Source organism: Nyctibius grandis, chromosome 9 (genome assembly GCF_013368605.1).
Source record: "Nyctibius grandis isolate bNycGra1 chromosome 9, bNycGra1.pri, whole genome shotgun sequence".
NCBI classification, from domain to species: domain Eukaryota; kingdom Metazoa; phylum Chordata; class Aves; order Nyctibiiformes; family Nyctibiidae; genus Nyctibius; species Nyctibius grandis.
The window spans coordinates 6,515,485-6,528,037 of NC_090666.1; the positions used below are offsets into that span (position 1 = coordinate 6,515,485).

General features: G+C 40.6%; 1 protein-coding gene across 2 annotated transcripts in view; it reads right to left on the reverse strand.

Annotated features, from left to right (window-relative positions):
* HECW2 (HECT, C2 and WW domain containing E3 ubiquitin protein ligase 2) overlaps positions 1 to 12,553 on the reverse strand; it is a 162,529-nt gene that overhangs the window by 108,762 nt on the left and 41,214 nt on the right. The gene's annotated exons all lie outside the window — the stretch shown is intronic.

The window sequence follows — 12,553 nt, forward strand, 5'->3', positions numbered from 1 at the left end:
GAAAGTGTTAAAGTGAGACAGCAGGTTACTCAGTCACATATTAAATGGAGAGGCATTAGTGCAAAAATATTCCTACAGAAGCCTAAAATGGGCCGAGTAAAATCTTTTACTTCATTGCTCTACTACTGCAGACACCTTAGTGTCTGCACATAAAAAAAAAAAAAAGCATGAATCACTTGCAACAAAATGCAGAGTTAACCACACACCATGAGATAACATTTATAAGCCAGAAAGCAACAGAAAGCAAAACATCCAAGACCATCTATCAAGCAAGAATAGCCACAGTAACAAAGCTAATTTAAGTCTGGCAGTAGCCTAAAGAGTGAAGAGACAATGAAATCGTGTTCCACCAAAGAAATCACAGCAGTATATGATGCGCTTTCACTTAGATACCTTAGTTTCCAACAACACTCTCTATGCACTGTATGTTCAGAATCAGTAAAGTGTTGAAGGCTGGACATTTTTCAGTAGAAATATGGTATCGCAGATTTATGCTACTATAAAATAATTTTGTAAGGATTTTTTCAGGTACAAAGCATAGCTTCCGAGATCCTCTATACCATTCAAAAACATGTCAGACCATTGACCGGGCTACTTTAAGACTACGGAGATCTATTCAATTAGCTCATGCCAGTTTATCTGTGCAGTTAGATTTTGTTTTCTTTTCCATACATCAGTACACAGAGGCCTTATAAATTCAACAGCTTCCCTCTAGCCCTGAGGAGACACTAGACAGTCTTCACTGAAATGGTCATGCCAATACCATCACACCGCACCTTCAGAAGCGGAACTTGCATCTCACTATCCGTAGCTACTAAAAGTACCACCATTTGGAAATAAGCCCTCACATTACTCACAACTTGAGATAAATCATCAGAAAGGAAAGATGAGAACATCAAAATATTCAAACAGAGGGAACAGCTTATAGAAGGATAGACTTGGCAATGGGGAACTTCTTGCCATAGAAGGAATATGAAAATTTCCTTATCTAAGCTACGTGACATTGACCAAAGCTGTTTGACTTTTTCAAAAGCTATAGTTCATATCAACTCATTGTTTCTTTATTTTACAGATGAAATGAAACAGTCCTCATCTGGCAGAACCATTTGCTTTCAGAAGAAACTGAATTTTCTGGTAATGTGTTTTTCAGTCAAAACAGTGAAAATTATCTTCCATACTATATTCACCTGAAATAGGAACCATGTATTTCCTCCAAAACCAAGCCAAACCAAAGCAGTCATCCTGCCCAGGAGTAACTCCAGAGCTCACCAGGAAGAAATTGTGTCCTGGGCTCCTTACACTCTTTATACATTTTGAAAATAGTATTTCAGCATTTCTGACCAGATTGCAACTTAAACAGTGACATCAACTATTCCACTATAGTATCTTCTGTGAGGGATGTATACTGAAGGAAAGATCTCCTTATTTTTATAAATACAAATAACCACATATAAGAAAAACATGTGCATGTACACATATTAAAAAAGCAAATAAGAGGTACCTGTGTATTATTCTTGGGCTTTCTTCTTGGTGTCATAGCCTTCAGCTATCATACACAAATGTATTTGTTCTCTTAAAATAACCCAAGCACTGTCAGTGCTGAGTGTCACCTGCTATCATGTTCCCTGTTTCAAGCAAGGAAGTCTGTAATGCAGAATGAGGTAGACCCCACGAGAAGCGAATGGATTGGTTGGCCACTTCCATAGTATTATAATTGTAATTAGACCTACAGTACACCACCGCTAGCAATCAAATGTCTGACAACTGGTTTATTAAACAGAAACCTCTGCCTCTACAGGTCAAGAGACATCTAATTATTAAAAGGAAAAAAACAAGTGGAGCACGTGGTAATCACAAGATTGTGATTATGAAAAATTCAGGTTTTTTCTTAAAAAAGAAAAAAAAAAGGCATTTTCATATTTTGAGGGTTTTCTTTTCCTATTCATTGCTCTTTCCCCACATGATGAATCTTCAAAAGCTGCCTCTTCCTGTAACTTCTATTTCCTATCACTCATCTTCAATTTTCTTTTTATTAACATTTCAGTGTATGCACTTTTCCAGTGTATCACAAATTCTTCTGCTATTTTTCAGCTTTTCTTAAATTGGAGATGTTTTGAAGTATTAAGAACTAACAAAGGGGAAAAATAAAGTTCAACTCATCCAGTTGTATGCAATTCATCACATACTGTACATGGTTCAGCATCAAATATTGCAGAAAAGGAAAGAAAGAAAAATTCCGTTCAATAATTCTACATATACGGAAGTGACCTGGAGATTACCATATTTCCTTCACACAGCATGCAACACAGTCTCTCCCGACATCAGCAACGCTTTGGCCGCATACACAAAACATTTTACTTTTGGTGCTGGACGTCAGTGGGGTTCACTACCTCCTTCTCTGTCATGTTCCCGCACACTCTGCCTCTGACACCAGTGTCAGTGACAAAAAGGAAACTTGGATATAAAGGGCCTTCTTAAATGACAGTCAGGGAAGTTAGTATCTTTTTTCTCTATGCGGAGTATTATTCACTAGATCTGAAAATCCTGGATGACTTTGAGACTAGAAAGGTAAATAAGAAATAGCCACCAGCTTCTTTATAAGCCAGTGAAACACGCAGGGATCAGCCAGTCACTGTGATCCCCACCCCCTTTTTTTTGTCCTCCTCCTTTTTTACTTCGTGATCTGGGCAACAGCACACGCTAACAGTTAAGTCTTAAACGTCGCAGTGAAAGAATTGTACCCCCTCAACAGGAAGAGCCCAAATTTGCACCTGAGCCTGCCTGCCACGGCAAGCACATACACCAGCCTGGCTACCACCGCCCTCCGCACTAGCAGACTGGGCAAGATTAATTAACTGACAGCGTGCTATCAAGTTAATTTTCTTCTGTCCCACAACAAGAGATTTACATAATTTTGAACTATTGCATACAGTGGTTTTATGGCAGTAAAAACACTGCAAAATAAGTGTGATGCACGAGGATTACAAGTTAAAGACAAAGTTTTAATAGGAGGGATGAAAAAATTTCCTTCAGCTGCAGAGCCATACACTGTACCTGGGGCAACACTGGCATTTGTTGGAACATATTGAAAATTTATATGTGGCAGATGGACGAATTCATCCATGTTTAGGGACACTTGAGAACTAACTTACACTAGCTAGGAGTATCCCACAGTTTGAGAGATGAGAACAGCCCGAGAAAAATGTTAACTCCTTTGCCACAGTCCATTTTCTTAAGTCCCAATTGTCACCACTCTGGTGAATCACGGACATCGTTACAGTTTCTGAAAGTAAAGTAAACCACAAATCTAAATGCTGGATTCCTTCTCTGATCCTACTCATAAATCAAAGTCTTAAAGTCATGTTTTAAACAATGACCCCAACAAAAGACATAACTTAAAGCAATTCAAATCAATTTGCAATGAACACGTTAAACTCGCACGTAAACGAGCTCCTCTAATGGAAAAAATATCTCCAAAAGTTCAGGACTTGTAAGCTTTCAGAATATTTTCTAAATTCAGTGAAATAGGTTGTAAAGCAGCCCTAGTGTCAGGTAGTACTCTGTAAGTACTTCCATCTCACAATAAGATGGAAGGTTAATTAAGGAGATTCATAGAGAGAGAAATACAACACTCATATTGTAAAACGGAAAAAGGTGATTGCCATAAAACCTGAACTATAAGGCAGGAAGGAAGGGAAAAAAGAGCCACTACTTTAAATACTTGCAGTCTGATAATTTAATCTGAAGACGGGATGAAAACCTTACACAGTGCCTTCCTGCCTACAAAAGGAATTGCTTATCTGACATTTGGTTAACAATTCCTGACATCTGTCATTAATAACATAATTAATAGTACACTAACATGTACATCCTACCAGAGACTGAAAATAAGAATTATCCTCCCACCTCCAGTTCCTGCTAAGCGCCACTGAAACAGCATTTGCATCCAAACTACACTGTAAAGACGATACCCACTATTAGCTCTGTGCACCTTCCCTGCCGTGAAGGTTTGGCTAAGCAGGATGAATGTGATCAGAGCAGCAATTTCACTAAGTATCAGACCAAGCTGGCAAGGAATATTGGTTCGTGAAGGCAAGCTGAAATGTGGAAACTGCACCAAAAGCACAGGGAACATACAGGCATCTGAGAAATGAGCAGATACTAACTTTAGCAAACTATTTTAGTTGAAAAGTGAAACCTGTACCAAAGCTGCTTATCCGTATCACAGCGTCCTCTTCAATACTTGACAAGAAGCTTAGAGAGAAATAGGACTGATTTCCTCTTAATCTCTAAGTGGCACAAGTTCAGGATTATTTCTATCTAAACATACTCCTCAATTACTAATCATAGAGGGACCAGAACTGGGAAAAAGTTCCAGTTAATATGCAAAATACAGATAGGAAAAATCCCCTTGCCCAACCTTCTTCACTGAGGAAGATTGAAAAGAAACATCAAACCATTTCTGACATGCAGTCAAACATCCAATAGTTTAAAAAAAAAAATACACAAATGAAAGTCCAGGAGTTCCAGCACAGGAATAACCAAAAAAAATCCCACCCCACCATGCAAAACAAACCAGAGTTCACACGCTGCTCTGTTTATCTTACTCATAAGAGTGATTCATTTCTTGTTTATGTAGTGATCTTTTATGTGGCTTACAGGTCTGGCTAACAGCCTCTTCCCACAGCACTTACTGTAAATCAGCTCTACAGGGCTGGCCCTGAGAGCACGACTGCTCATCTGCTGGACAAGAATTGTGCTCTAAGCGGGTGGCGGAGGGTGCTGCTGGGGAAGCAACCATCAACACATTTCACTGGGGGATTGGCTTCACGTCACCGCACCGCGATGTCACATCACCCACGAGAGGAGCGAGGCGAGGAGGTGGGCAGCGTGGCACCCCGCCGGCCAGGGCTCGGCAGGGAGAGCCCTCGGGGAGTGCTCTGCACCCAAGCGTCTCTGTCGCTGGGCGTCAGATGAGCAGGAAGAACCATCCAACCCAACTGGCCCCAAATTTTTCCCCCATTCATAGAATCATAGAATCCTTTAGACTGGAAAAGACCCTTAAGATCATCAAGTCCAACCATTAACCTAACACTGCCAAGTCCACCACTAGACCATGTCCCCAAGTGCCACATCTACATGCCTTTTAAATACCTCCAGGGATGCTGACTCCACCACTTCCCTGGGCAGCCTGTTCCAGTGCTTGACAGCCCTTTTGGTGAAGAAATTTTTCCTGATATCCAATCTAAACCTCCCCTGGGCAACTTGAGGCCCTTTCCTCTCATCCTATCGCTTGTTACCTGGGAGAAGAGACCAACATCCACCTTGCTACAACCTCCTTTCAGGTAGCTGTAGGGAACGATGAGGTCTCCCCTCAGTCTCCTTTTCTCCAAACTAAACAACTGCAGTTCCCTCAGCCGCTCCTCACAGGACTTGTTCTCTAGGCCCTTCACCAGCTTCGTTGCCCTTGTCTGGACACATTCAGATGATGCTTGGTATCTCTCTCAAATGCCACTCCCATGCTGAGATAAGCAATCCACATAATTATACAGGCAGAAGAACACATTAAGAATATGAAGAACAGGAAACATGCTGGTTTCCCAATTATACACTGTGTGACAATGCTTTGTTCAGTATAAAGACTTAGAAATGCTACAATGAAGTAAAGAGCTCACATTGACCAGCTCTGAGCTCTACATGGCTGAGAAAAGAAAACGCTTCTTGAATAAATGAAGAATTTGGGGCTTTTTCTCCCCACAGACCTCAAAACTAGCCTATTTTCTGTGATAAGGTATGACTACAGTCCACTTACAGCTATCCATACTCTGGCTTCAAACTTGCTAGAAACTCTGGCAAAAGCAGAATAGTCAGAATTCACTGTCAGCTGTTAAACCTGGCTAAGAAGCTGGGTGATGGTTAACCATATGGTTAACTCTTATGTTTAACCAGTCTGCACTTATCTTGCTCTCAGTACTAAAGAGCTTTCAAGCTCCCTTAGATCTGCTGTGTACCTCTGCCAGCAGGACAGAGGGGCCTCTCTCAGTAAAATTCACCAGCTACTTACTCAGCAAGATCATCAGTAATTGATTTTGCTTGAGACAAAGAGGTGAACTCGATAGCTCTTTAAATTTCCTTCCAAGCCTATATTCTAGCCTTTTGACGACTATCTGGAGGCACAGATTTGGTCTACTGGGGGGGAAAAAAAAAAAAATCAGATAAAGCTGACATGAAGCATCCTTTTCTATACAGACAGAAATAAGAGAAAAACTTCATCTTTGTGCCCAGGCATCCTTTTCTTGTTATTCCTCCTCAATATTTCCAAGAATTTCTACTCATCAAGTTTCCTGTGATTCACATAATGGAATTTCTCTCAGAAGGTATTGTACTGTCTGATTATTAAGACTTTTCTCCATCAGCTAACATTTTATCAGATTCGAGTTAAGCTAACACATTTGGACGCTTCCTATTCAGCCACACAGATAAAGATGAATGCAAAAGCTGTCACAGTACTCAAGAGCCAGGAAAAATCAGCTATTTGGGATCTCTATTTTTCTCCATTCTCTACCAAGTAGAGGGTAATAAGGCCTCTCTACTTACATGACCATGGCTATATCCTAAGTCTTTAGGATGATTTAGCACATAAATTAACCAACTTGTATCATGTAGTGGAAATTTAATATTTTTCCAGTAGATCATGAAGTTCAGTATTTCAAAAACATAACAAACCATTATAACTGCACAGTTCTGAGCGTCAACATCAGGCAGAAAACTGATGAGATCCTTCAGCCAAAACAGAATCATAACTGTTCAATATTGCTACCTAGAATGTCTGAGTGCTCACTGGGTCTGCACGTTTCAAATAACAAATTATGCAGGTAAATGACATGAACAAGTCCAGTGATGGATATCTTGCAGGAAAGAAAAAGCAATCATTCTAAACCTAGAGAATCTGTGATTGAATTAAAAGCAAGAGAGAGATGTCACAAACTTGAAAAAATCACATCATTACACCTCTGACACCATTTTTCTTTTTAATTACAAGGATACTGAGGATGTCTCAGGGAGATTAAAAGGGAAAGATGTCTCTCTTTCTCCCCCAGTTCTTCTAATTTGCACATTTGACAGTAAATTTGTATTCACTGCTTTTCCTTGAACACCCAGTTCTGGGTATTTCTTTCATTTGGGTGGTCTTGAAAGTTATTAAAAATGATAGGAAACTACCATCACAACTGACACAGGACTTAGAAAGAAATTAAAGAACATTTAAGTACTTGAACTATATCTTTCTTTTTAAATGGAGTAAAATTCAAATTTACTTTAATCGAACTTTAAGTTAATTGGATAGTAACTGTCTTGAAATACAAATTCTTCTATCCAGAAGAGCAGAAACAACTTCAATGCAGAAACACTTTGTCTGCTGATCTGCTTACTATCTCCTCTAACACAGCCCCCTAGACTTTCATAATAGGACAACTACTGGATACTCTTAAAAGCAGCTCAGCCCGAAGCAACGATGATGAAAGAATTTAATAAACTTGCTAGTTTCCAGAAACGAACCTATATGCACAGGATCATTTAATCTGATTTCCTTTTTAATCAAGAAAATCGCCAAGAAAGTCAACTGAAGCATCTTGAAAGACGCAGCATTTTGTAAATCTCCTCTGAAGAGAAATGTTTTGACTTCTCCATTCAAACCATCTCCACAGGAGTGCCACATTAATTTACGTGCCCTACGCCAGGCAGGCGGCTGTGCTAGGTAGCTGGCCTCCTCAGCGAAGAGTCAGAGGCAGAGTACCAAAATCACTCACTCTCTTGATCTGTGTGGGAAGTTGGACTAACCCAAGACCAAGCAAAAGAGGACAGAATTTTGTCTAGATGCCGTTTTCCTTTGTTGCCCTGCTCTGAGCCATGCCCAAACCACTGGCAAAACAACAAAAAAGTAAACTGTGCTGAGAATGCCCTACCTCCGGTCTGCTAACTCATCCTCTGAATTCGCTGCTGGGAAATCACAACTAGCACCGGAATTTACCTCTGGAAACTGTATTTTTTAACTGTATTTTAAGGCAGAGCTAAAAATTACTGTGCTGAAATTTCCCAAGGATGTTGCCATACAGGAGAGGGAGGGGAAAAAATAAAGAGAGAGAGAGTGCGCGTGCATACTCTAGTCTCCTTTGGGTTCAAATTTGGTGACTCAGCTCAGTTGTTAAACATCAGCTCAGATTACAAAACCACCATATAATTTAGACTGGTTGAAAATCTTCCCTAAGGGAAAAAGCATATAGTTCAGCATAAATATATATTTTTAAAAAACAGTCTATGCAGCACATTATTTGGCCAGAGAATAGCTCAGTTAATTCAGAGTGTAACAGAGTATCTATTTTAGACCTTTTCAAAGCATTTTTGTACAGTTCATTTGTAAAGGCAGTCCTACACACTTTTGTATCTAGCTGGAAAGAAATGTCACTCGTATTATCATATTACCTTAGCTGCTTGAGTAAGGCTTACATCTTCCATCCCACCAACTGCGACTCCCTTACATCAGGCAGAAGTTACTGCTCAAGCCTACTACAAAGACCAGCAGTCTGGAGGCTTCTGCATATTTTTGACAGGTCTACACACCCTGCCCAGTAGCCAGGTCAAATACAGTCTTCAACATCAAGCGCTTGGATAACCTGTCTGAATTTGCACTGAAGAGATTATAGAGGGTTCATACAATCCTTTCTGCTGCGGCTGCCAGGCTGTAAAATCTGGCTGGCCTGCAGATGTATCTTAGTATTGATCTGCAGATATACAAGAGGATGTCCATAGCCTAAAACTCATCCCTGTCTTTCACCTGAAGCAGCAATATAAGAACTGCACATAAATTTAAGTGGAACGTACCAGATACACTCTTATCCTCCAGACTATTCACATGAAGAAACAAAACTTGACTTGAAATTTTAGTGCAATTTCATAGCCAAGAGGCTCTGCTCCATATATATTATACAGCCCCTCAGCCTCCTCCTGGACTAGCAGCTACTTTAACCAAGTTCATTTATTTCAGTAATCTTACCTGTAGCACCACCCTTCAAAGAGTTGAGTTCAGAAATGAGGCAGAGACTGTAGGTACAGACATGTGGCCATTAAACCCAGCATATCATGAAACTATGGCCTTGGATAATTCACAATACCATATTACTCTGCATAAACTTTAAAATCAGAATCCCCACTGCCAGAGGTTTGATCTTCAGTGTTCACGATGCTGATATATCTGCTGCTAGTTGCTGTCAAATGGATTTCCTGAAGAATTTCCCTTGAAGTACTGATGCAGTTGCTCTCAGTTTAGCCTTTTGATGTCAGATCACACAATCCATCTACAATATAGCCCCCTTCAAATGTCTATACCAGAAAGACAGAATATAATCTCTGTGAGAAGCTACTTTGTCACAGGACGGGAAAATGTGAATTTAAGTATTCTGTGAATAAACTATAATATATGCTCGTACTTACGTATGTGAAAGCCTGCAAGGATATATTAATGTCAAGAAAAATGGGTAGCCCATTCAACTCTCTTGAAACTCCCTCCTGTCTTTAGGACTTCCAGAACATCAGCAGCACCAGCCCAGAGTTCCCCAACTATACATCTTCTCCTAAGACTTTTTCACAACAAGGGACAGTAAAGACCAAAATACAGAACTTTTACAGAAAAGAACAATTTAGCATTTACATCAGTAAAGCGTTTGACACGGTCTCCCACAGCATCCTCGCAGCTAAACTGGGGAAGTGTGGTCTGGATGATCGGGTAGTGAGGTGGATTGTGAACTGGCTGAAGGAAAGAAGCCAGAGAGTGGTGGTCAGCGGGACAGAGTCCAGTTGGAGGTCTGTGTCTAGCGGAGTCCCGCAAGGATCGGTTCTGGGACCAGTTCTATTCAATATATTCATTAATGACTTGGATGAGGGATTAGAGTGCACTGTCAGCAAGTTCGCAGATGACACAAAACTGGGAGGAGTGGCTGACACACCAGAAGGCTGCACAGCCATTCAGAGAGACCTGGACAGGCTGGAGAGTTGGGCGGGGAGAAATTTCATGAAATATAACAAGGGCAAGTGTAGAGTCCTGCATCTGGGCAAGAACAACCCCATGTACCAGTACAAGTTGGGGACAGAGCTGTTGGAGAGCAGCGTAGGGGAAAGGGACCTGGGGGTCCTAGTGGACAGCAGGATGACCATGAGCCAGCAGTGTGCCCTTGTGGCCAAGAAGGCCAATGGCATCCTGGGGTGTATTAGAAGGGGTGTGGTCAGCAGGTCGAGAGAGGTTCTCCTCCCCCTCTACTCTGCCCTGGTGAGGCCGCATCTGGAGTATTGTGTCCAGTTCTGGGCCCCTCAGTTCAAGAAGGACAGGGAACTGCTAGAGAGAGTCCAGCGCAGAGCCACGAAGATGATTAAGGGAGTGGAACATCTCCCTTATGAGGAGAGGCTGAGGGAGCTGGGTCTCTTTAGCTTAGAGAAGAGGAGACTGAGGGGTGACCTCATTAATGTTTATAAATATGTAAAGGGCAAGTGTCATGAGGATGGAGCCAGGCTCTTCTCAGTGACATCCCTTGACAGGACAAGGGGCAATGGGTGCAAGCTGGAGCACAGGAGGTTCCACTTAAATTTGAGGAAAAACTTCTTTACGGTGAGGGTGACTGAACACTGGAACAGGCTGCCCAGAGAGGTTGTGGAGTCTCCTTCTCTGGAGACATTCAAAACCCGCCTGGACGCGTTCCTGTGTGATATGGTCTAGGCAATCCTGCCCCGGCAGGGGGATTGGACTAGATGATCTTTCGAGGTCCCTCCCAATCCCTAACATTCTGTGATTCTGTGATTCTGTGATTCTGTGATTTGTCTGTCCAGGAAGTAAATAAACACGCAACCAGAAGAAAGAGTACAATGCCAAACAGCAAAGAAAAGATGTGTTCCTTTGAAAAAAAGAAAGGAAAACTGCCAGGCCAAAAAAGCCACGATTCAAAAAGCCATTTATAAAATTATCCACTTGACAGAAGTAGTAGCACAATTATTTACTCCTTACTACCAGAGCAGTTCTGCAGTTTCATTCCAAGTCTTTGCAATCCGTACCAATGCAGATACTATTCAATGAGTGTCACATCCATAACGACAGCTCTATTTTAGCGATGCTGAACAGAGACCGATTTAAGTATTTATTTGGCAGTTATTAAAAGCTATTATATATACTATGCAATAAGCAATTACATAAACTTATTTTTATTCCATTTTAAACTGGAAATCCATTCTATACTGATGGAAATCCTGTAATATACAATGAATATGAATGAGCATTTGTTGTTCCACCCATCCAAGTCCAAATCCAATACAATCATTCCCACTGTCAAGCCTGTACAAGCTCAGTTTTCTACCACATAAAATTGATTTCACTCACTGAAATGATATCAAACCACCACAGAACAGGTACATCTCTCACGCTGAGAGATTCCCACAGTATCAGGAAATATGGGAATGCTTTCTTCCTCTCAAAGCAGCACACCGCTTCAGTTCATCATGTTATTTATTCATTTTTGTCACAGAGGGGGTATTTTATCAACTCAAAAAATGGCATTTCTTTGTGTAAAACATATAATCAATGACTTCAATTTCAAGAATTCCATAACTGGAACATGCTAGCAGACTAAAAGTCGAATAAAAAAAGAGTGCCCACCAGCCTGTAGATAAGTCATTTCCCTGATTCCCCATTTTTTAAAAGTTCTAGCCTGGTAAAACTGACCGGGAAGCAGAGATGGGAGATGTCTAAAAAAGACTCAGCTGGTCTCCTTAAAGAACAAAGTAAAATTAAAAGCAAAACCAACCCAAAGCTTTGTGTACCTAAGTCTTATAAATAAACTATAGATACAATCAGTAGATTAGGAAAACAGGAAACAATTATTTTTTAAAACTGACAAATTTTGCTGGAGTGAGTTTAACTGTCCATCAGTATAGATTCAAATTTCCATCCTCCTGCCCCTTTTAGGTTTCTGGTATTTCATTTAGGAACATTTTACCAGTTATAATCTCCCCCCAAAAAAGACTGCATTTCCACAAAGATTTGAGGAGACTCTTTAGCTGAAATAAAACATCAGAACATTTCTGCTTGTCTACAGTATAACGGAGCGTTTTGCCTGATAATATACTAAGCAATCAGCAACCAAAGACGTCCCTGAAAGCAGCAGGAGTAGTAGAAGAACTGTTAGACAGGCCAGCTCAAAGGCAATGCCTTTTGCTTGCTGACTGTACAAGGTATGTCCTTAAGGAGGAGGTGTCACTAGCAAAAACGTTTCAACACTATCGTATTTGGCGTAACAGTGTTCCTAGATTCACTAGGATTTTCTTTTAATCAGCTTTTAGTCAATTCCCTGTCTTCATAACACTTCAAAACACGTAAGAACTTGCAGCTAAAAGATAAAAATCAAGCTCCATACTCATATATACCTTTTTACTTAATATACTCAGTATATTAAGTTGCAAATATTGCAGAGAAGCAAATAGCTATGAATGTAATCTTTGCAGAAACTACAGAGAT